Genomic DNA, 23242 nt, shown 5'->3' with positions numbered 1-23242 from the left:
CCTAGCAAGCTCTGTGGGCTGGGTCTTCCTTTAATGTGGGTTCTTGGTCCCAACCAAGGAAAATTCACGTGTTTGGGGGTGGTGACTTAGAAGGCAGACTGTGTAAATACAAGAAAATACAAGAATATTTCTACAGGTTCATGGAAAATGAATTTAAGAAAGTTTCTTTGGTGCAAAAATTCTTGAAACTCATGCATAGTTTTTCTGTAATATATGTTTTCGAAGAACTTTTTGAAAACCCATAATTCATATGCATGGATTTCAAAAATTTTGCACCAAAATAATTTCTTAATCCTTTGCTTTCATAAACTTTTCAAAAATGTATTTATTTTCATGTTGTTTGAAAGGTAGATGAAGAGAGATCTTACATTCTCTGGTTCACTCCCTAAGTGCCTGTAACAGCCAGAGCTGGGCCAGGCTGAAGCCAGGCGTCAGGTCTCTCACATGGGTGGCAGAGCCTAAAGTACTTGAGCTGTCATTCTCTGCCTGCCGGGGTCTGCATTAGCAGGAAACTGGATTGGAAGTGGAGGTGGGACCAGAGCCAGGCACTTGGATACGGAGTATGAGCATCCTGCGTGGTGAATACCCACCCCCACCCCCCACCACCATGTGGTGAATACCCGCCCCCCTGCCCAAGCTCTTTGAAATAGCCTGGCAGTGCATTGGGGAGGTGTGTGAACTGCTGACTCCTTTACTAAACGCCTTGTGTGTGCCAGGCAGTCTAACACCAAAAGAGAAAGAGCAGCAGATAAAACATAATTGCGCTGCAGAATGGAAGGCAGAGGACAAACATTAAAAAAAAAAAAAAAAAATCACTGTGTAGCTGTGGATGTGGTGGGAATGAGGAGTGAACCAGCAGATACAGGATTGATCTCTCTCCTGCTCCCTCAAATATAAATAAATAAATAAATACAATTTAAGACACTAAGAAGGTGAGATCTTTGGGCACAGTCCTGGTAACAGCTGCTTCTCAGCACAGAGGTGTGTGGCCATACTGAGAGGTTCCTCTAAATTCATGACCACAGAGCTCCAGCCAGCTGCTGAGGATGCTTGGTGCTGGAGTGTATTTCCCTACTGTCCAAGACCGGGGCGGTCTGCTTTTGTTGTGAAGGGCCAGGCAGTTAATATATCAGACTTTGTGCCAGGCAGGGTGTGTCACAGCACTGCTCAACTCTGCTGTTGTAGCAGAGAGCAGTCTTAGACTCCATGCAAACACGGGATGTGGCTATATGCAAAAAGAACTTTGTTCAACAGCAACAAGCAGTGGGCATAGGTTGGCCCTTGGCTGTAGTTTGCTGGCCCCCGTCCTAGCTGTAGTTTCCTACTGTCTCCTCAGATCCCTGACGTCTCTTTGCCCTGTCCTGCCCCATAGAGCATTCCACTTGCCTCCCCCTCCTACGGTCCTGCCACCTTCTTTATGAGGACCACCGAGCAACTGTGTTGACAGTGGCAAGTGCCCTGCTTGCCTCTTCTCAGCCTCCCCCAGCAGTCTTAGCTGGCTGCAAAGGCTCAGCTGCTCTCCCAGGGCTGCGTTAGAACCATGATGTTGGCTTAGGATGGGACCTGCATGAGCCTTGATGCCGGGCAGATGTCTCCAGATCCCCGCCAACAGTGCAGCGGCCGGCTTGCAGCAGGCATACTGTGAGTGGCCTGGGCTGCACGCCACCCTGCCCCCTGGTGTGCTGCACAGCCCAGTGTCCTGCGTGATTATGGGGTGGGGGACAGGTGTGTGGAAACCCTGTTTTCTTCTTGATGATAAGGGCTACTTTATTTTTGATTAGGGGCTTAAGGTTTGTGGCCATAAGCCTTCCTAATAGCCTCGTTTATTAAAAATTGTGTTCCTCTTAGTCATTTAGAGGAGTACATATGGGCCGAGGCTGTGAGAGTATTAAACCAATTTGGCAGGGGCAGTGTCAGACTGGCTGAGGCTTCTATGAGGACTCTTCCCAGATTTCTTCTACCCCTTCTTCTTTACTTCTCATGATGAGTCGTACTTTCCACCTTTAAGGAGCCCAGTGCTAGACCTGGGTAGGGAGAGCAGCCCCTAGGGGCTGAGCAAGTGCAGGTGCAGCCCCACTCAGTGCCTCCTGCCTGGAGCCCTGCTACATGGAGGAGAGTGGGGCCTGCCTGCCACTGCTGCTGAGCTCTGAGTGGGTAAAGGGCCTGGAGTAGCTGGCACAGCCTGTGGTGAGTTCCCCTCCCTGAGTGGCCCTTCCCTTCCTCTCTACTGGAAGCACGTGGCCTTCCACAGGGAGGCGTGGTAGGGCCTTCCCTCTTTGTGGCCAGACTCTGAAGGAGCAGAAAGGAAAGAGGCTGATAAGTGGGGGTGAGTTGCGTGCTCACCTCCATGGTGCTGCCTCTGGGCTGGTGTGGTTGAGAGCCACACCGCAGGAGCACCTGGAAGGCATCTCCAAAGGAACTTTTACCACCCTTCTTTGGGTTTCAAAGTGGTTTTATTTTTGCTACAACCCGTTGACACGTCATTTCAAAAACCAGAATGCTTTGGGCCAGGCTTCTAATTTGAGGTCCTGCTATAATGGTTCTAGCTGTGGGTGTTAAGAGGCACCTCCTGTGAGTGTGAGTGTTCCTACATGTGCATGTATGTGGTGTATGTATGTGTGTGTGTGCTTGTACCTGCATGTGTGTGAGAATATGTGTGTGTGTGCATGGTGTGTGTACCTGCCAGTGTGTGTGTGTGTGTATCCTTGGCTCTACTATAGGCAGTAGACAACCTCCTGACCTGAGTTCTGTGAGAAACACTATTTCCTTATTTTATCTTATTCCACATAGGAGAAAAGGTTGGATGACCTTGTAGGGTTTAAAAAAATAAAACTGATGGCCGGTGCCGCGGCTCACTAGGCTAATCCTCCACCTTGCAGCGCCGGCACACCGGGTTCTAGTCCCAGTCGGGGCACCGGATTCTGTCCCGGTTGTCCCTCTTCCAGGCCAGCTCTCTGCTGTGGCCAGGGAGTGCAGTGGAGGATGGCCCAAGTACTTGGGCCCTGCACCCCATGGGAGACCAGGAGAAGCACCTGGCTCCTGCCATCGGCTCAGCGCAGTGCGCCGGCCGCAGTGCGCCGGCCGCGGCGGCCATTGGAGGGTGAACCAACAGCAAAAGGAGGACCTTTCTCTCTGTCTCTCTCTCTCTCCCTGTCCACTCTGCCTGTCAAAAACAAAAACAAAAAAACCTGAGTTTTGAAAAACTTCATTTTCCTGTTAAGCTTGGCAGTCTCAGGTATCAGAGGGAAATGTAGAAGTAACATATGTGATAGGTGGGAATGCATTTTTTTTTTTTTGCATATTTCAGGCTTCTTCTATGGCATCTCATCATGTGTGGAATGTTTCTGTTAGACCACCTGAGAATTTGCAGCTCCTGCAGAGGAAAGTGGAGCTGCTTCTGAGGAGGAGGCCCGGCTGTGCCACTGCCTCTGAGACGCTCCTGCCTGGGCTGAACTTGGAGACAGGGACAGACCTCAGTGTGCGCCTGCTCTATGGGTGTGCGGATGGGAAGTGCGGAATCTGGCTGTCCACAGCTGATGTTTCCTTTATGTAACATCCATGGATATTGAAGCCTTCCTGTTAAAGAATTTGCTGCAGTTCCTCCCACTCCGTCCCCTGGCCTCTAGGAGTGCCGATAACCACAGTGGGGCTGAAGTGAGTGACAAGATGATAGATCTGAGCTTCTACATGCCAGGCAAACCAGGGGAGAGGGGGCTTGTGTGGGCCGAGATGTGGGCTGATTGAAGAAGGAGCAATCTTGGATGACATGAAAGGCTCTTGGGACGTTCCACTGACTGTGGCATTGGGGCTGGGTTTGTGTCCGAGGACCATCTGCCTTATTTTTGTGCCCTGCAAAATGTAGGAATCGAGTTTTGCCTGAGCTGTGGTCTGCTTCAGCAAAGCCCCCCATTCATCCTCCGTGTGATACCATTTTCTCATCTCCTGTAACCAAGCCTGTTTCTGCTCCTCCTGGAGCGGCGGCACCACCGTGGGCAGAGGCAGAGGCCCAGGGACTGAGGAGGGCTGGGCTTTGGAGCACGAGTCTCCATGGGGATCCCTGGCTGTGGGAGAGGGCTCACAGGGCTCAGCTGGGCTTTCACAGCACTTCTCCGGACAGTTCCCTCAAAGTGTCCAGAGAGGAAGGGGCAGTAGTGTGAGCGCACGCAGATGGACTGGCCCGAGTGCCAGGCCCTGGCCCCAGCACCCCTGGATACTGGTGAGAGGATGGAAGTGCAGAGCAGAACTCCTCCCGGGAGCTGACAGCCTGGGAAGAAATGAGCTTTGTGACGAGGCCAGGTGCAGACATCTGTCCCTTCTCTCCTGAGGTACCCTTCTCCCCTTTGTTGCCATTCTGCAGGTGTGGCCCCGTCCTGTGGCCGTGACTTCCTGAGGGAGAGGTCGCAGCAGATGGTTGTCACAAACCCAGTCGCCACGCAGGGCTCCTGATGGTTTCTGGTGGGCCGTTGAACCCGTGCATCTGTGGAAAGGGGGAAGGGCTCTTCGGGAACAAGGAACTGAGGCTCAGGAAGGGCAAGTGACTCCACCTGAGTCTCGAAGCTTAGCCAGGGTGGGGCTGGATCTGGAGCCCAGGCTCTGGGGCCTCCTTCACCGGGCCAGGGGCTCCTTTCTGCTGCTCTGAGCTGTGCTTTTGTTGGCCACAGCCCGGAGTGCTCTGGCAGGAGGAAGGGGACGCATGGTAGGTGCCGTGTGGAGGGGCAGCCTTGGCAGCCTTGCTCCTGGCCGCCCACCTCCCTCTCTGTGCTCTGGATGCTGGGCATGAGGGACCACCTTAGGAACCCTGCACTATGGTCTTGACCTCACTTGGGCTGGACAGGCAGCGGCTGCTGGGCTGGTTGCTACTTCTGGAGCCTTGGCGAGTGGGTGGGGACCTGTGACATTCTGGAGCACAAGCCAATGGCCTTCTCACTCTCCCTTGTTTGCCACTCATACGTTCCTCACCTGTCCCAGGTGCTGAGGTGCGAGGAGGTGCCCTGCTGCTCCTTGTTGGAGGCCTTATGCACACCCTCTCTTCCACTCTAGCTGCCCCTGGGGACAGAGGGTCAGTTGGAGTTTTCTTATTTCTCAGAAGCAGGAGGTGATGCTTTCATGAAATGGCTGTTCAAGGTCACACAGCATTAAAAGCCAGGCAGGGCTAAATGATCTTCCTCACCAGGGAGTTGAACGCACACATATTGGAGAGTTAATACGCATGATGGGGAAGATACTATTTGTTTCCTGGGGGATATTTTCATGTCTTCAGTAGGAAAGCATCACATGCCTTGCATAGTTTGACATTATGAGGGTATTCCCTGTGCTATGGTTCAAATATTACAAAGGGATATGTAGTGAAAACTCACCTCTCCCACCTTGTCCCCCAGTGCCCCTTCCCAGAGGCAACAATGGGCCAGCATTTCTGGGTTACCCTCCTGGAGGCACCTATCTGTTTCTGTGTCCTCTGGCTTCTGGAACGTGCGTTAGTTTGACTAGACTTGCTGCGAAAGCTGCATGTGCAGGGCTGTGAAGTCACTTTTGGTTTTTATCTCAGTCTTCCATTATTTCCCTGATTGTGTTTATGGTATCTAGTATCACCTTGTTAGTACTGAAATCGCCCTGCTGCTGGGTGCCTTTTAGTCCATGGGGCAGCAGGCAAGGGCTGCCTCCTGGGTGCTGGGAGAGACCTGGCAGCAGATCTTGTGTTTTGAAGTAGCGTTCAAACACAAAAGCGTGTCCTCTGAAGTAGTTGGGGTTGGAAGTTTGTTTTGTTGTGTTGTGTTGTGTTCTTTTCTTTGTAACATTGAAATACCTTAGAGATCGAGTTTTTGCCTGTGCTGTGGAGGCCTGACTGTTCCATTTGACCTTTCACTTCATATATATGACATTGAGGGCCAGAGCAGGTGAGTGACCTGCCCACGGTCTCTTGCCTGGTGAGTGACCAACAATGCTGAAGCTAGGCTTCTGACCCTGGCTCTCCCGCTTTGGTTACCATGATAGCTGGGGCACCGCAGACCCATTTCAGCCAGGCTGCTGTGACCCCACCTCCTGCAGCCTTGATTTACTCATTGCCATTGGCATCAGCCTAAGTGAGGGGCAGGGAAAATAAGTTTCATTGTTTCATATTCATAACTTTAAAAATTATCTGTGTCATTGCTAAAAGCATTTTTTTCAATTCATTTTTTAATGTACCAACCCCATCTAGGGTACTGTAAACACAAAATGTATCCTTCTCCCATCATTTAATCACTTCATTAAAGCATGTCTGTGATGGGGACTTGTGCTGTGGTGTAGAAGGTTAAGCTTCTGCCTGCAGTGCCAGTATCCCACGTGAGCGCCAATTTGAGTCCCAGCTGCCCCACTTCCGATCCAGCTCTCTGCTGTGGCCTGGGAAAGCAGTAGAAGATGGCCCAAGTCCTTGGGCCCCTGTACCCACATTGAAGGCCCTGATGAAGCTTCTGGTTTTGTCCTGGCCCAGCCCCAGCTGTTGGGGCCATTTGGGGAGTGAACCAGCAGATGAAAGATTCTCTCTCTCTCTCTCCATTTCAAATACATCTTTCTTTTTTTAAACCTGTCTGGGGCTCTTTCAAGGCTTAATTTTGTGTTCAGAAAGCAAGGACTAAAGAGGAAGATAACTTAGTCCCTTTTTGTGAGCTGGGAAGACAGGATTTCCAGTTTAGTAAAGGACTTTATCTTTCTGGCTGAGGAGCAAGGGGGCTGTGTCGCAGAGAGGGGAAGGGTATTTATTCCTGCCTGGAAGTGAGGAAGCCTCACAGAGGGATTTCTGTATAAATCGGTCCGGAAGCACAAGTGGGAATTGTTTAGCAGACAGAACAGGAAGGGCAGTCCAGGTGGAGGGGACAGTCTGAGCAAAGGCGCGCAGAGGGCGCTTTGGAGAAGCAGCTGTGGGTATGGGACTTAGGAAGCTGGGGAGAGGTAGATGGATCAGAGGAGTCGTCCTGGCTGATGACTTTGTACTGTATCCTGTTTGTGCTGAGAGGGCCCTAGAGGGATTTGAGTCAGGCCCCATTAGGTTTGCAAGTTAAAACCCCTGGGCTGTGCTGCAAGCACAAGTCTTCTTTCTTTCAGGTTAGATTCAGCCCCTGACCAACCAGGATGGCAGATGAGGTAGGAGAAGGAACATAGGCCTTGGATAAAGGCAAAATCATAGGTAATGCAGAAGCAGGTTCTATTACAGAATAAATTAATATGGTTGAAAACACCATGTAAAATTTTGTAGCACGTTGAGCTTTGACGGACACACTATTTTTGCTTTCAGTATTACATTGCCTGACTAAAGTTGATCTGAACATGTTGTTGGCTGTGGCAGCCTGGGCCCTGTAGGTGGAGCTCAGAGCCCCACTCCCTCCTCCTGGCTCCCCCTCACCTGGGCGGAGTGCGGAGGAGGAGCAGCCCTCCCCTCTGCCTCTCTCTCGGTCGCTGCTAATTCCAGGTAACAGCGTGGAGTGCAGTTTTAATGATTTTTCCTTTAAAAAATTTCCCACAAATGCACTGACTTCTCATTTGTTTACTAAGGCAAATCCACAAATGTTTAATCTACCCACAGGTTATCCGTATTTGGTAGCAGACTCTTATTAAAAATCAATTCCAAATGGGTTTGTGGTAACAAGTCGTCTTCACATTGAGATTTTGCCTGCATTTTTCTCCTTAATGAAATGAGTCAGACTTGCCTTCTGTAATTTTTTTTAACCTCAAAGCTTTTAAGGAGTGTGACTGGAACTGTTGGTGAAGATGGCTGGGACAGAGGTTCTTCATGCAAGAAGAACCCAGGCGCGAGGCAGAGTGGTGTAGCCAAGGTAGCAAAGGTTAATGGTTAATGGCTTAATGGCAACCATCAGAATGGATGGGCACCTCTCCTAACGGAATCCGAGAGTGAGTGCCCAGCCCTTCAGACCGGGGTAAGCAAGGTTACAAAGTTTACTGCAGAGAACACACCTGATCGGCAGGGAGTACCTCTCAGCAAAGACTGGGAGCTGAGAGAAGTCCACCTGGTTGGCCACGTGGCGCCTCAGGGAAGAGCTAGAGCACTGTCTGCATTCAGACTGCAGCTTCCCAGGCATGGGATCCAGTTCTACCTGCCATTCCTCCCACCACCCTCTTCTCCTGGACAAAGCCGGTTTGCTAGGTGTGAAATAGGTAAAGCTCCTCCCAAGGTTTTACTACCCAGAGTTATCAGGCTGGGTAGCCTGGCACCAGGCAGTGAGGATTCTCCTGGGGTGCCTTCCTTGGGGGGAAGGCTGGGACCACCTATGAAGTTACTGGGGTTTGGGCAGGACTCTGTGGTTTGAAATACGGGGCTGCTTCCAGCGTGTGCTTCTGAGGCTGCCAGAGGCTGCTACGTTCCCTCCTGCAGGAGCTTAGTTTCCCCCAGGACCCTCTTGCTCACACAGGCAGACTCCTACCTTCCAACCTAATGCTGTGTGAACAGGATAATGCAAATTCCTATCATATCAAAATATTTCAGTTGGAGTTTTGATGGTTCTTCAGATTTTAATTTTGCTTATTTGGCGCTAGGCGGATCTCAGCTTCAGAGTCAAGTATTGCCAGGACATGTGGGCAGTGATAATTTCACTGAGCTCCAAGGCTCCATGTTAAGCTGACAGCCGACTGGGTTTGCAGGCCATCTAACACACAGCTCTACACTTGGTGGTGGTGGTCCTGCTTGCTCTCCCTTGGGATGCTGTAGCCCACAGCTCATGAGAGCAAGGACTGTCCTGCTGGCGCAGAGGCTGTGCTCAGGGGAGGAGCTGCCCCCCATCCACATTCCCTTCTCCCCTCCTCCCATAGCCCTTGGACCTTCCTTCCTCAACCATAGAGTCAGGGAGGTCCTCAGATGCTGGGCTGTGGCTCAGTACGGAGTGTGTGCATGGCAGGGAGCTGTACTGTGAGGGGGTATCCAGGGGTGGGAGCCTAGAAACCTCTCCTTGCTCTCCGGGGTAGTGAGGGGAGCCCCGGAGTAGGCCCAGCAAGATCCCTCTCATCCCCCTTCATCTTAGTTCATGGTTGCCTTGTGTACCATCACCTGGGAGTGGTCAGAAGTGTCTTGCCTCCCCTCTCCCAGAAATTCTTGTAGGGTTCTCCAGCCCATTCTCTTGGCCTGTGAAGACAGTGGGTTAAGTTTGTATTTATTTATTTTTTAAAATATTATAAAGTTAGAGTGACAGAGAAGAAAAAGAGAGATCCATCTTCCATCTACTGGTTCATTCCTCCAATGCTCCCAACGGCTGGGGTGGGCTGGGCTGGGCTGGGCCAGGCCAGGCCAGACTGAAGCCAGGAGCAGCAACTCCATCTGAATCTCCTACAGGGTGGCAGGAACCTGAGTACTGGGGCTATCATCTGCCACCTTCCCGGGTGCATCAGCAAGAAACTGGATTAGAAGCAGAGGAGCCAGGACTGGACCCAGGCACTCTGAAATGGGATGCGGGTGTTGCAAGTAGAAGTTCACCGTGCTGCTCCATATACCTGCCCTAGTTTTTACTTTTAGTAGGTGATAGACTTTGATCCAGATGTTATTGTTAAAAAAATTCCCCTGTTTGGTAGGGGGTACTTCTTGTTTTTGTTGTCCTTGATCCAGTGTTTTATCTTGACTGTTTCCAGAATGCTGGTTTTTGAATGGCAGAAGAGCACCAGGACCTGGAATCCACAGATGGGCTTGGCCATAGAGAGAGTAATAATAGCAGCAGGTGCCTGTGTGCCGGGTATATTGACAGGGATTAAGTTCTCTAGTCTGGCACCAGCCTTATGAAGTAGATGCTTCTGCGACACCCTCTTCACTGAGTGGGGGACGGAAGAGCAGCAGGTAACCCGGTTACCCCTGCTGTCAGGTTAGGGATGACCTGTGAGTGACACAGTCCAGGCTGGAGTATAGGTGGTCTGGCTCCCCAGCCAGTGTTTCCACCTCGGAGGACCCATGAGGTGCACTGCTGCCCAGCTCCTCCCACCATCCTGTCTCCCTCAGGCACACCCTTGACTGTCTGTCCCAACCAGGTATGCCTACCTGGACTGAAGAAACCAGGGCTTAGCACTCGGCCGCTTTAGGCCCCACTTCCTGGTCCTGGGAGCAGCCTTACCACAGCTGCCTCCTGCCCTGTGTCCCCAGGAGCTGTCAGGGTTGGTCTTGCGGGCCTGCCTTCTCTTGGGCAAGGCCATGCTTGTGTCCGCCCCTCATCAGTGACTGTCGTTGCTTAGCCCGGAGTTGAGGAGTCCGAGAGCAGAAGCAGTCTCCCTCCATCCCACCCTGCTGGCTGCCCACCTGGCCAGTACACACTTCATGGGGCGTGTGGATCCTTCCAGGAGCACTAAGGGATGAGGGCGGAGAGGCTGAGGGCCCCTGTGACTTGGACAGCCAGAAGTCCACCGTGGGAGGAGGGCTGCGTAGCATAGAGCCAAAGGGCAAGGATAGCATTTGAGCCATGTTAGCCCTTGGGCCTCAGCCTTCTAGTCCTTAGAATAGGGCTAGTGTGGGAATTGGGTTCAAGGCTCTGTGTAGGCCTGCAGCCCCTAACCTTCCGTTCTCATGCCAGCCTCATCTCCAAAACACAGGGTCTATTCTGTGGCCCTGTGTTTAGGAGCTACTGTTGAACTCTCTAAAATAGGAGGTGCCATTTCGGACACTGCTGTCTGTGAGAGGTGTGTTTTTAAAGCCAAAATAGAGTGTACTTTGTAATTTGTGGGTGTTTCCTTTTCTGTTTCAGCCACACTATGTTAAGTCCTTGTCCTCCCTCCACCCAGGAGGACAGCCTTGGGCAGGTCCCCTGCACACACACTGCTCAGGAAGGCGTCTCCCCGATGAGAGAGGGGGACACCCGGCTCCCAGGGCCTGCACTCCCCCACGGCTAGGGAGCTTTCACCAGGCTCTGTTCCTAGGTGGCTCTGCTGCTGATCAGAGGCCCAGGCCATTTGTCTAAGAGCTTGAGAGAGCCTAGGGCCTAAGAGGCGGAAGCAGCTCTAGGGGCTGGCTGAGAGGTTGTCTGCTCACGCCACACCCCTGACTCTGAGTGGTTTACCTCTGGCTGGTGTCACGCCTCCCCCCTCCCTCCACTTTCTTCGCTCCCTTTTAGCCTTGTTGATGGTTGCCAGTGTGACTGTGGAGAGGGTCCCTGCTGGAGCTGGGAAAGGTAAAGGGGTGAGGGGGATGAGGACGGAAGGTTGGGGTGGGACTGCTGAGGAGGGTGCACCTGTCTGTCCCCTTCTGTTGTGGCTTGCTTTGCAGGCACTTCGGCATCATTGAATGCAGATGTCACCCACGTCTGTGACTTTCTGCTGTGGTGCTGGGGGCCCAGTTTTTTGTGAAGTCTTAATTGGAGACAGTTGTGTAAAACTAACGGTCTCTTCCAAGGCAGCCTCTCCCACTTCAGTGCCTAACAGTCAGCTGCAGGTCTTGGGCAACACACATGACTGAGGAGGTGGCTTTAGTGGGATGGGTACTTCCTCCTGGCTCCCTGTCATCTGGACGCTGCCTGCTGTCTGTGGGCCACACTGCCAGTTGCCCTGGAGTAAGTGTTCCTGTTTCACTCCCCACTCATCATAGTAGCTTGTTTTCATCACTTTCCAGAAACCGGGCCACTTTACTTGCTAATTGGTAGCACTTCTGATTCAAGGCATAGGGGCTGGCAGCAGTGCTCTGTGCAGAACCTCCCCCCATGGGCTTCGTGAGTGTTCCAAGGCTGTCCCACTTAGTGAGTTGAGCATGGGTGCTTGGCTCTGCTAGCTGCATGCCCGGTCTGGCTATGGAGGCCTCAGGGATGAATAAATGGCCCAGGCAGTGGCATCTGCATGGGATCACTGGTTTCAGCCAGCTTGTCCCAGTCGTGGGAACCAGAGTTGGGTCCCTGCTAACAATGTAGGCCGCGCATCAGGGTGTTCTGCACGATGCCAGGAGGTACAGAACCTGCTGTAATCTGTAGTTCACAGTTTCTGTGGTGCAGAAAACCCTGAGACGCGTGGTGTTGTGAGGAGGTCTCAGTTGATCGTCCTTGTCTAATATGTGAACCATCTTCCATGTGCCTGCTTCCCTGAAGGGGTTAGCAACTGCAAATGGGTCTCAGTTGTAGAGGATGACAGCAGATACGCTCCCCCCTGGAAGGGCAGTCACTATAGAGAAAACTGAGCCCACTCCTCTCCCTGGTTCCTGGCTGGCTGACTTGGATTGAGCTCATTCCCACATGCTGACCTCCTGAGCCCTTTGTGCTTTGACCCTGGGCCAGCCCGCCTTCCTTGTGGTCTCTCTGCCAGGGTACAAGGGTCAGCTTGCTCTCTCAGGTTGGGCTGGTATCTAAAACTGGTCCCCAGGATGCGGCTTCTTAGAAAGCCTCTCCATGGCCGGCACTGCGGCTCACTAGGCTAATCCTCCGCCTGCAGTGCCGGCATACCGGGTTCTCGTCCCGGTCGGGGCGCCGGATTCTGTCCCGGTTGCCCCTCTTCCTGTCCAGCTCTCTGCTGTGGCCTGGGAGTGTAGTGGAGGATGGCCCAAGTCCTTGGGCCCTGCACCTGCATGGGAGACCAGGAGAAGCACCTGGCTCCTGGCTTCGGATCAGTGCGGTGCACCGGCCACAGCGCGCTGGCCGTAGTGGCCACTGAGGGGGTGAACCAACGGAAAAGGAAGACTTTTCTGTCTGTCTGTCTCTCTCACTGTCCACTCTGCCTGTCAAAAAAAAAAAAAAAAGAAAGAAAGCCTCTCCTGGGATGTCATCATCTCAAGGCCCAAGAAACTGTCCCCAAACAGCCCAGCGGGCCAGGAGCTGCTGCTAGGATGTCTGAGGTGGAGTCCTCTTCATCCTCGGGCGGCTGCTCCCATCACCACCTGTGGCCTCTGGCTGCTGCTGTCCCTGCAGCACAGGGGCCTGGCCTCTCAGCCTCTACTGGAACCTAAAGCTGTCTTTTCTGTTTGTGCAGGGCACCTGCACGTGAATTGCCTCCGAGGGCTCTGGGGAGTTTGGCCCTGAGAAGTTGGCTCACTGAGCATTTTCCCATGTGCTGGGCCTTGTGCCAAGTGTTTATCAAGGGTCAGTTTATTGATCCGCAGCTACCTGATGAGATTATTGCTTTCCATTTTGCAGAGAAAGGGACACTGGAGAGAGGTGGGGCGACTTTCCCAGATTTTAACCTCGTGCTTTCCCGGGTGTTCTTGTGGCACATGTAGCTTTTTCCTTATAGAAAGGACTGATGTTGGGGCCGGCGCCGTGGCTCACTTGGTAATCCTCCACCTGCGGTGCCAGCATCCCACATGGGTGCCGGGTTCTGTCCTGGTTGTTCCTCTTCCAGTCCAGCCTTCTGCTGTGGCCTGGGAGTGCAGTGGAGGATGGCCCAAGTCCTTGGGCCCTGCACCCACATGGGAGACCAGGAAGAAGCACCTGGCTCTTGGCTTCGGATCAGTGCAGCGCCGGACATAGCGGCCATTTTGGGGGGTGAACCAACGGAAGGACAACCTTTGTGTGTCTCTCACTGTCTAACTCTGCCTGTCAAATAAAAAAAAAAAAAAAAAAAGAAAGGACAGATGTTGTGATTTTAGCTTATTACCGATGTCATTGCTGACTGGTTCCCCTGTACTGCCAGTCCTGGAGACCAGGGGCTGAGCCTAAATTCGGTCTCCTTTGGGTCTCTGCCCTGCAGTCTCTCCTGCAGTCTCAGGCTTTGGTGGGCCCTCTGTTGACCAAGGTGGCCAGGCCTCTCCTGTGTGTTTGTACACTTGATCCTTCTCTCTGGCCAGCAGCACCTGCCAGGCAAAATGGGTCCTTTCTCCAACTGCCTTAGTGACTCAGGGCAGTGAATCTTCAGCCGGCTGTGGCCCCTGCGCTTGTGTGGTCCCTGCCTCTGCAGCTAGACTCCTCCTCTACTGGCCTGTGGAGGGTGAGCAGGTGGGTGAAAGGGGACACCACACATCTCAGATCCTTCAAGGAGGATCGGAGAGCATTGTGGTGCCAGGTGTTCCTACCCTCACATGCTAGTCAGGCTGCAGCTGTGTTGGGGGGCCCTGCTGGTTCTCCCTTGAAGCCGCAGCTCATGACCAACGTGCAGGTGAGGGATGAGACCAGACAGATGAAGAAGTGCCTGGGGGTGGACCCTGGGCCACACAGGTATGCTACTAGTTCACCTGCTGCTGGTCACCACTCAACTCCCGCTCTCATTGGAGATGGGATTCAAACAAAACCATTTAAGAAGAGTATCTGTGAGATTTTTCTGCACCTGTTATATCCATCTCGGGTGTCGCCCAGAGAGGACAGGCAAATGGGAGGGGGTGGGGACATCATGGACATGGTATGACCTTGGAGTGGGGAGTGGGGCAAAGTCATCTTCCTTGCAAGTGCTCTGGGGAGAAAGAAACCACATGCCTTTCCCCTGAAGCCTCAAAGTATTTCCTACACCAATGTCAGCTCAGTCACTTGGCACATATGACATATGGCCTTCTGGTGACCAGAGGAACCCTTACTCACTCATGGTCATTTGTTCTGATTTCCAGTGGCCTCTGGATAGTCCTGTGGCCTCTCGGTGGGTGCTGGTCTCTTTAGGGAGATACGTTTGGGTTAAGATTGCCCTGGGTTTCACCTGTATGAAGTGGTTTTAGGTATAAATATTCAATGACACGTGAACTTACTAAATGGAGCCTCAGAAAGATTTATGGAGGGGGAGGGAGGCTTTATTGATTCTCTGGGTGGTCCACGTAAGCAGGCAGGCTTGTGCTGGGGAGAGAATCCCGAGGATGTCACTGGCTTCCTGGTCAGTTGTGCTTTGCAGAGTCCCAGGAGGACAAGGGAAACGACCGTGGCCTACAAGTGTGATGCTGGACTCGCCTTGAGCACCGCTGGGCTTCAGGGTGCTCCCATCCACACCTGCTGCCTGCAGGTTTCCTATGCAACATGGCTGGTCTTGCCTTTTCCTTTATTATGAATTGCTGTGTTGAAGTTGGGCTGTTTGCTATCCTGCCCTGGCATAATAGCTGCACATTGCATACTTTTAAAACTTGCGAAGTTTAAATAAGCACAAGCAGTGTTCAAGTGGCATAGCAGGGGATGTGAAGCACCCTGCTCTGAAATATTTCCTGTATCCTGCCCTCTTTCCTCTCTATCTGTATGCCCATCATTCCCACATTGTCACATTTTAGGGCTAAGACTAGGGGATCTGGGTGAAATTCCACTCCAGGGGTGGGGTACAGCTTAAATGGGTACTCTTGGTGAAGTATGGCTTAGCTGACTGGTGCCAGTCCCAGGAAGACCTTGACTGGTGTCAGGGACAGGTTGCACCTAGTCCAGAGTATGGGGCCCTACAAGGAAGCAGGCTGGTTTGTGTCTGGGGGACGGGTGTAGGGGTTAAAAAAAGGAAACTAGCGGACAGAAAATGGGCACCTATGGACAGCTGTAATTGTCTCTCCTGGAAAGTGGAAAGAGACAGCTTTGGGCAGTTGTGAAGTGGCTGTGCCACTTGGTACATCTGTCTAAAAAGGAGGTGTCTCCCCAGGGGGCCTGTCATAGCTACTAGCAAGTCAGTCCTGACAGCACATGCAGTGGACATGCAGGGACAAGCCTGGTGAGCAGCACTGGGCCGTGATCCAAAATGATTCTGTGGAATCCTCCTATGTCAGAGAGATGCATGGCTTCTGATATAAAGCTATGCATTTACTTACTTACTTATATTGCATTTTTGAAAAGAAAAATTAAGAAATAAGAAAACTACTAGTAGTGAGTTTGGGGTGTACCTTACTATACCTTACAATAAAAATGTCTCCTAGGCAGTGCTTTCTATGAAAAATAATAGGAAGAAGAATGCAGTGAATGCCTGCTCATTTGAAGACATTGTCGTTAGCAGCGCAATTGAAACTACATACGCCTCCCCGCCCACACTCTGAGGTTACCATTTCCTGAATTTGCTCTGCGTCGTTTCCTTCTATTTGATTCTTTATGTTTTGTGACCCAGTCTTCACAGGGTTTGTGCTAGCACTGAGTATTGATTCTCGGTTTCAGTCTTGTGATGCTTGTGGTCAGAAACAGTTGTTTGTTTATTTTTTTAAAAAAATATCTATTTGAAAGGCAGAGTTAGAGAGGGAGGGAGAGAGAGAGAGAGAGAGAGAGAGAGGTCTCTCATCCTCTGGTTCTCTCCTTAAATGGCTGCAATAGCCAGGAACTTCATCCAGGTCTCCATGTGTAGGGGTGTAGGGGCCCAAACACTTAGGCCATCTTCTGCTGCTTTCCTGGGAACATTGGCAGGGAGCTGAATCAGAAGTGGAGCAGCTGGGACCTGAACCGGGTGCCCATATGGGATGCCAAGGACACAGGCAGCACCTTTCTTGCTACTCCACAACACCAGCCCCAGAAATAACTGTTTCTTGAAACTGGACTGTGACTGCCTGTCTGCTCCAGGTGGCACAGGGATGGTAAGTGCAGAGTGGGGCTGCTCTGATGCTGAGTGCTACTCTCTTCCTGTCTGGCACATGCTGTCTGCTGGGGCAGATGTGGGCCTGTCCTTGCTGTGTGGCCAGTGATGGGGTCAGGCTGATGTGCTCACCTTTGCTGCTACAGGGTTTGCTTCCCTGAGGCATGTTCTCTCTGCACTGAGCATTCCTGTGGTCTCTGCCTCAGACACCATGTCCTTCACATCCTCCATGAGCCCTGGCCTTGAATAACAGCTTGGACTGGCTCTCTGTCCCTCCTTGTCTTGGGCCTGTCTCACCCTCCTGTTGGCTGCTCTGTTCCTACGGTTGATCAGACAGGCAGGTGCTCTGCTGTGAAGCCGTCCAACCTGAAGACAGGCTGCATTCATATCAGTGGGAAGCCTTGCTCCCCACTCTGCTGCCTAAGCCTCTGCTTTTGCATAAACTCTTGTCCCCCACTCCTCCCACGCCCCTGCAAAAGCCCCCTGTTTGCTCACATTAACTAAAAGGTGGCTTCTCCCAGGAGAGCTGGGGGCTGGAAATGGAGTGTATTCTTTTCTCTGCACATCCTACATCTCTTTCTGGAGTTAGGCCTGGAATCCCTCTCTTCCTGACCCACAACTGATCCGTCCTCTCCACTCCTGTCACTGCCTGCTGACACTCCACATTACCCCACTGTCCAGAGACCGGATGCCTGTCTCCGAAGCCCAGTCACTGCTGATCACTGCCTTGTCTGGGGGTAGGAGTCTCGTGTTAACAAGCCTTTGGTCTTCAGCTTCCTTTCCCATGGTCATGCCTGAAACGGCCTGTTCCCCTGTTGCCCACCCAGGTCCCAGGCTGCTGTGCTCCCACCTCACCTCTTCCTGTGAGGCCGTTCTTGGTTCCCTTTTCTTCCCGTCGGTCCCCTTGGAGCATCATTGCTGTTTTCCCTGCATTCAGGAATGCGCAAGGCACAGTCACTGTCATACTGAGCCCAAAGCCTGGAGGATCGCAGCTCTCACGTGCTGAGAGTGATGGAGATGTACACAGGGCTCCGGTGATTGTGGAGGGGCTGCGGCAGCTTTGGAAGGGAAGAGCCCTCTAACGGAGTGTGGAGAGCATCCCAGACGAATCAGCCCAGGAGCGAGGTGGGAAGGGCAGGAGACCAGGAAAGGTGCCAACAACCTATTGCGGTGCCTTTTTCCAGTTAAGATATTGCATACTTACTGTGAAGGGTTGAGGAAAGCATGGTCAGGGGCAATAAAGAGAGGCATGATGGGCGCACTGCGAGTGTTACCATTTGGTATGTTTTCTTCGGACCACTTCCGCTTGGTGCATGTGCTTCTGTATATTTATATGGGTAGAACTTGGGATGTTTGTCGTATGCCAAGTTGTTGTAAACTGAGTGATTACCATGTTCAGTGTCCACATAGCATTTCACTACATGACAGAGCCATAACGTTATCACTGATAGGTATTTAGACTGCTACATTTTGAAACTTATGGCATAAAATCTTTCATGGGGTGAGTAACGCTGCAGTGAGCCTCCTTGTCTGACATCCTGCCAAGTACGGTGACTTCAGTCTGTCATCGGTGGCTTTTCTCTCACGGTGGCTGGCCTCTGACAGCAGACCTAATGTGTATTCTCCATCCAGCTCCTCCCAGTGGCTCAGTAAACTTTAGCTCTTGCATATCTGCCCTGTGGGGTGGCCAGGAGAGCGCATCCCACAGAGAGGTATGGCTTCCATGCTAAGTAAAACCATCCTCATCACATATCTACAGGAAATACACAAATAAAAAGAAGTGATTTTAGCTAAGATGTGATTATGAGTAGGGTTCTTCCCATCCCCTGATTTTCCAAACTTGCAGTTACAGAACTGTGGTTGTAATATTTCTCTTTGACATTTCTGTGCTGCTTGTCCCTGGGTGATCGTATGGTCAGATCCCTTGAAAGCTCTGACCATGTCTGGTTGTGTCACTGATACTTAGGACCGGCTCTCGCTTAGGGACCAGTCACTCCTGTACAGCTTTTAGTGATGGGAACTCAGCTGCAGCTTCTTTATTTGTTGACATCCGTGTGTGTTGTATAATTTTTAGGTGTTTTTATTAATTTTTAAAGCAAGAGAGCTACTGTCTGCTGGTTCACTCCCCAGTTATCCCCCAACAGCCTGCAGGAGGGTGGGGAATGTCCAGCCAAGAGCTAAGAACTCAACCCAGGTCTCCCATGTGGGTGACAGAAGCCCACCTAATTGAGTTATGTCTGCTGCCTCCCAGGATCTGCATTAGCAGGACATTGGAAGCAGGAGCCAGAGCCAGGAGCCAAATCCAGGCACTGCCATGTGAGACCCAGGCATGCTACCTGGCATCTGCACCTCTAGGCCAAATGCCTGCCTGTTTATTATAAATGAGACTTCTGTGAACTTTCTTCATTCATCATCCTTTGAATAGTTATTCCAGAGTTTTGCTGTTATAATATTGTTTCCTTGAGAGAAATCTGTAACAAAATAGAAATCGATTGGAAACAATTTGTCTAAATAGTAAAGCATGCTATTTGCTGACCCACTTAAATTAAAATTTTCCTTTGTCATTAACATTATTCAGGGTGTGTTGAGAGAGTCAGGTGACTTCCAGCCATTCCTTTTTACTGTTTTTTAAAATGAGGGGAGGGGGCCTCTGGATTAGAAGGTTAAATTAGCAGTAGAAATGTTGAGAAGTCAGGGATCACAGCTTATGGTGCCACGTCTGCGGAAGTTTCTGTTCGCTGATTCCTTCCTAATGGAAGGCTTGGTTTCTGGCCTTTTTCCTAGGTGTTTTTGTGGGGCACTGTAACTGCATTGACTGACTGATGTTCTTTCCTGATGTTCACTCATAAATTAGGCCAAGATGTGTGGAAAGACATAGGTATCGCAAGGTTCTTACAGCATGGTCTAAAAATGAGACTATCTGGGTGCTGTCTAAGGAAGCTTATGTGACCTCTGAGGTCTGGAAAGTCTAGGAAGTTTGGAAAATCTCCCTCTGGGTCTAGGCCAGTGCTTCTTCCGGCTTTGTCCTCTGTTCCTCTCTTCTTGCTCTTGGTTATCTTCTGAAAAGGAGACCCTTTGACTTCTACTTGCCTTTCTCTTTAGTCTTTGAACAGGATGAATATGCCTGCTTGGTACCAGAAACGTTTCAGGTGTGGTGTGTTTTTTTTTTTTTTTTTTTTTGGATTTGAAAAATAGGCATAGATTACCAGTTGAGCATCCCCAATCTGAAAATCCAAAAATCTGGAGCTTTCTGAGAATGCTGAAGCTGTCTCTCCCTCTTTCCCTAAGCCAGGCCTGGGGAGAGTTCTGGGTGCATCCAGAGGGCCTACAAAAAGATGAGGAGACCACAGAGTTTGGGATTAGGCCTGGCAGAGGTTCCTCAGCATTGCCCAGAGGTCCTGTAGGTTACAGTGGGGAAAGCAGGTCCAGATCAAAAGGCTTTTTGGCAGACAAGTTACATTGGGCGAATCTCGGAATAGGAGAAAATGCTTACAAGGGCAGGGCAGAGAGGGTTCTGCAAACATTAGCTGCTCTTGGTGTCTGGTTTCTGTACTTCTGACTCTCTTGGCTTGGAGAGAACTGGTGGGAGAGGAATCTGCCTGCCTTGACTGGAGCATTTGCACCAGTGACCTCAGCCAGAGAGGGCCAAGTCTGGAAGCAACTGCCAGCCTACAAGAGTGTGCTGGTTGACTCTTAGGAGGCCGGAGATAGCTGAGAACTGGGGAGACATAAAGTATGGACTCCCATCCCTGCTCTTAAAAAAGGAGGGGGGAGTGGCTATTTGATCAGAACTAAAGTTATTTTTTTATTCTTTTTTTTTTTCCAAAATTTATGTATTTATTTGAAAGTCAGAGATATACAGAGAGAGGAGAGGCAGAGAGAAAGATACACAGAGAGAGATAGAGAGGTCCTCCATCTGATGGTTCACTCCCTAGTTGGCCACAACGGCCGGAGCTGTGCCAATCCAAAATGAGGAGCCAGGAGCTTCCCCTGGGTCTCCCACATGAGTGCAGGGGCCCAAGGACTTGGGCCATCTTCCACTGCTTTCCCAGGCTATAGCAGAGAGCTGGATCAGAAGTGGAGCAGCCAGGTCCTGAACTGGCGCCCATATGGGATGCCAGCACCACAGACCAGGGTGTTAACCTGCTGCGCCGCAGCACCAGCCCCATAAAGTTTTTTTTTTTTTTTTAAGATTTTCTTTATTTTATTTGAGAGTTAAAGTTATAGACAGTAAGAGGGAGAGAGAGAGAGAAAGGTCTTCCTTCTGTTGGTCCACTCCCCAAATGGCCGCAATGGCCGGAGCTGTGCCGATCTGAAGCCACGAGCCAGGCGCTTCTTCTGGGTTTCCCATGCAGGTGCAGGGGCCCAAGCACCTGTGTCATCTTGTACTGCTTTCCTGGGCCACAGCAGAGAGCTGGACTGGAAGAGGGGCAGCCGGGACTAGAACTGGCGCCCATATAGGATACCGACGCCACAGGTAGAAGATTAACCTACTGCACCATGGCGCTGGCCCCCATGAAGTTATTTTTTAAACTAATTTTTTGTTTGCTTTTTAAATCTTTTTATAAACTAACTTTTAATTTTAGAATAGTTTTAGATTTACACACAGAGTAGAGATACTACAGAGTTTCTCTATATGTCTTTCTCTGTCCTTGGTTTTTCCTACTGTTAACATCTTAATTACCACAGTAAATTCTGGTAAATTAGCCATAACTAGGTCCATATTTTTGGATTTCCTTAGTTTTGTTGTTTGTTTGTTTTTTAATATAATGCCCCTTTTGCGTCCCAGTATCCTATCCAGAACACCACACTGCATTTATGTATCATGTCTCCTTAGGCTTCTCTTGGTTGTGACAAATTCTCAGAATTTCCTTTTTTTTGATGACCTTGACTTTCTTGAGGAATAAGGTCAGATATTTATAGACTATCCTTCAGTTTTGCTTTGTCTGTTTTTCTGACATTGTTAGACTGGGATTATGGTTTTGGGGAAGCAAAGCCCTTGAGGTATAGTGTCTTTCTCATCATATTTCATCACATCAAGAATTCATGCTATCACCATGACTTGACCGTGTGGCTGACCTGCGCTCTGTGCGCCGCCCCACCCCACCCCGTGTGCCCCTTTACTATATTCTGTGTTTTGGAGGAAGTCACCGCTTTGAGTAAGGGGTATCTATTTGAGTATGATTATTTGGAATGCTAATATATGAGAGCTTTGTCTCTTCTCCCCCATTTACTTGCTTGTTCAGTCATGATATCAATATGACTGGCAGCTATTTCTTTGTTTTCTTTTTCTTTTCTTTCTTTTTTTTTTTGACAGGCAGAGTGGACAGTGAGAGAGAGACAGAGAGAAAGGTCTTCCTTTGCCGTTGGTTCACCCTCCAGTGGCCGCTGCGGCTGGCGCACCGCGCTGATCCGATGGCAGGAGCCAGGTGCTTCTCCTGGTCTCCCATGGGGTGCAGGGCCCAAGCACTTGGGCCGTCCTCCACTGCACTCCCTGGCCACAGCAGAGAGCTGGCCTGGAAGAGGGGCAACCGGGACAGAATCCGGCGCCCCGACCGGGACTAGAACCTGGTGTGCTGGCGCCACAAGGTGGAGGATTAGCCTAGTGAGCCATGGCGCCGGCCAGCTGTTTCTTTCATTCTTTGGGTTCACTCCAGTACTGGGGTATGTATGTTCTTGGTCTAATTGTTTCCCTTTGGCCACTGGGACCTCTTGCAGTTGCCTTGTGTTTCATTTCACCACTAATCCCATCTCAGCCCTTTCACCGACCCCAGCCTCAGGCAACCCTGCTGCCCAAGGAGCTCTAGGCCCATCTTTTCTGCTCCAGCCCTAGGAACCGGCCATTTCTCCCAAGAACCTTCATCCCTTTTATTGGAGAATAGTCTTAGAAACCACAATCTTGGCACTGAGGGAAGTTATTGTAATTTCAATTTTGTTCAATTGAGTAACAGATGTAGAACATCTGTGTAGCAATACTGTGAAGAAATAACTGAAAATATGTATTTGCCAGTTTTACCCTATTTCTTGGATTCTAGACATAGTCTTTCAGTTGCAAACCTGATGTGCACTGCATTTGAGTTTTGTACTTGTAATTGCCTCTCTAGTAGATATATCATTTTTTAAAGATTTATTTATTTATTTATATATTAGAGAGGCAGAGGCAGAGAGAGGTCTTCCATCTGCTGATTCACTCCCCAGATGGCTGCAATGGCTGGATCTGTGCTGATCCCAAGCCAGGAGCTAGGAGCTTCCTCCAGGTCTCCCACATAAGTGCAAGGGCCCAAGAACTTGGACCATCTTCTACTGCTTCCTCAGGCCGCAGCACAGAGCTGGATCAGAAGTGGAGCAGCCGGGACTCGAACCGGCACCCGTATGGGATGCTGGCACTGCAGGCAGTGGCTTTACCTGCTATACCACAGTGCCTACCCCTATAATAGAGATACCTTAATGCCCAGTCTTTCAGTTTTATATTGAAACTGTCTACCTTCTTAAGTGGTGTCTGGTAGAGATAGAGTAAATAGATCTGGATGAGTGAATCCTTCTCATTACTCTGAGTCCTGTAGAGGCTCTTGGTCAAAAGCAGTAATATCAGGGTTTGCATTGTGGCATAGAAGGTAAAGCCACCAGCCTGCAGCACCTGCATCCCATAGGGGTGCTGGTTTGGGTCCTGGCTGCTCCACTTCTGATCTAGCTCTATGCTAATGGCCTAGAAAAAACATCTACACATGGGAGCTGATTAGAGAGAGAGGGGTTGCTTCAGGCTGGGGTTCAGGTAGGGTTGGAGCTGGTCCCCACAAGTGGGATGAAGTGGGGTGGAGAATGTCATGGAAGCTTGTAGAAGACTGAATGGAGACCTCACACCCCA

At 50.8% G+C, this 23242-nt stretch overlaps 1 protein-coding gene across 20 annotated transcripts in view; it reads left to right on the top strand.

Moving 5' to 3' along the window:
- INPP4A (inositol polyphosphate-4-phosphatase type I A) overlaps positions 1-23242 on the top strand; it is a 143855-nt gene that overhangs the window by 25069 nt on the left and 95544 nt on the right. Inside the window, exon 1 of one of the 20 annotated variants that reach the window (XM_089326007.1) lies at positions 11002-11129. The exons of 18 other annotated variants lie outside the window; for them this stretch is intronic. The gene's annotated coding sequence lies outside the window, so the exon portion shown is untranslated. Of the gene's footprint in view, positions 1-11001; positions 11130-16266; positions 16379-23242 lie in introns of those variants that run through there. One more of the 20 variants, XM_089326008.1, reaches the window with a different exon arrangement.

The sequence above is a fragment of the Oryctolagus cuniculus genome, chromosome 2, assembly GCF_051225735.1.
Source record: "Oryctolagus cuniculus isolate XC-2025 breed Fujian yellow rabbit chromosome 2, ASM5122573v1, whole genome shotgun sequence".
Classification (NCBI taxonomy): domain Eukaryota; kingdom Metazoa; phylum Chordata; class Mammalia; order Lagomorpha; family Leporidae; genus Oryctolagus; species Oryctolagus cuniculus.
Note: the sequence above shows the minus strand (reverse complement) of the source record. Positions and strands in the feature narration are given on the sequence as shown.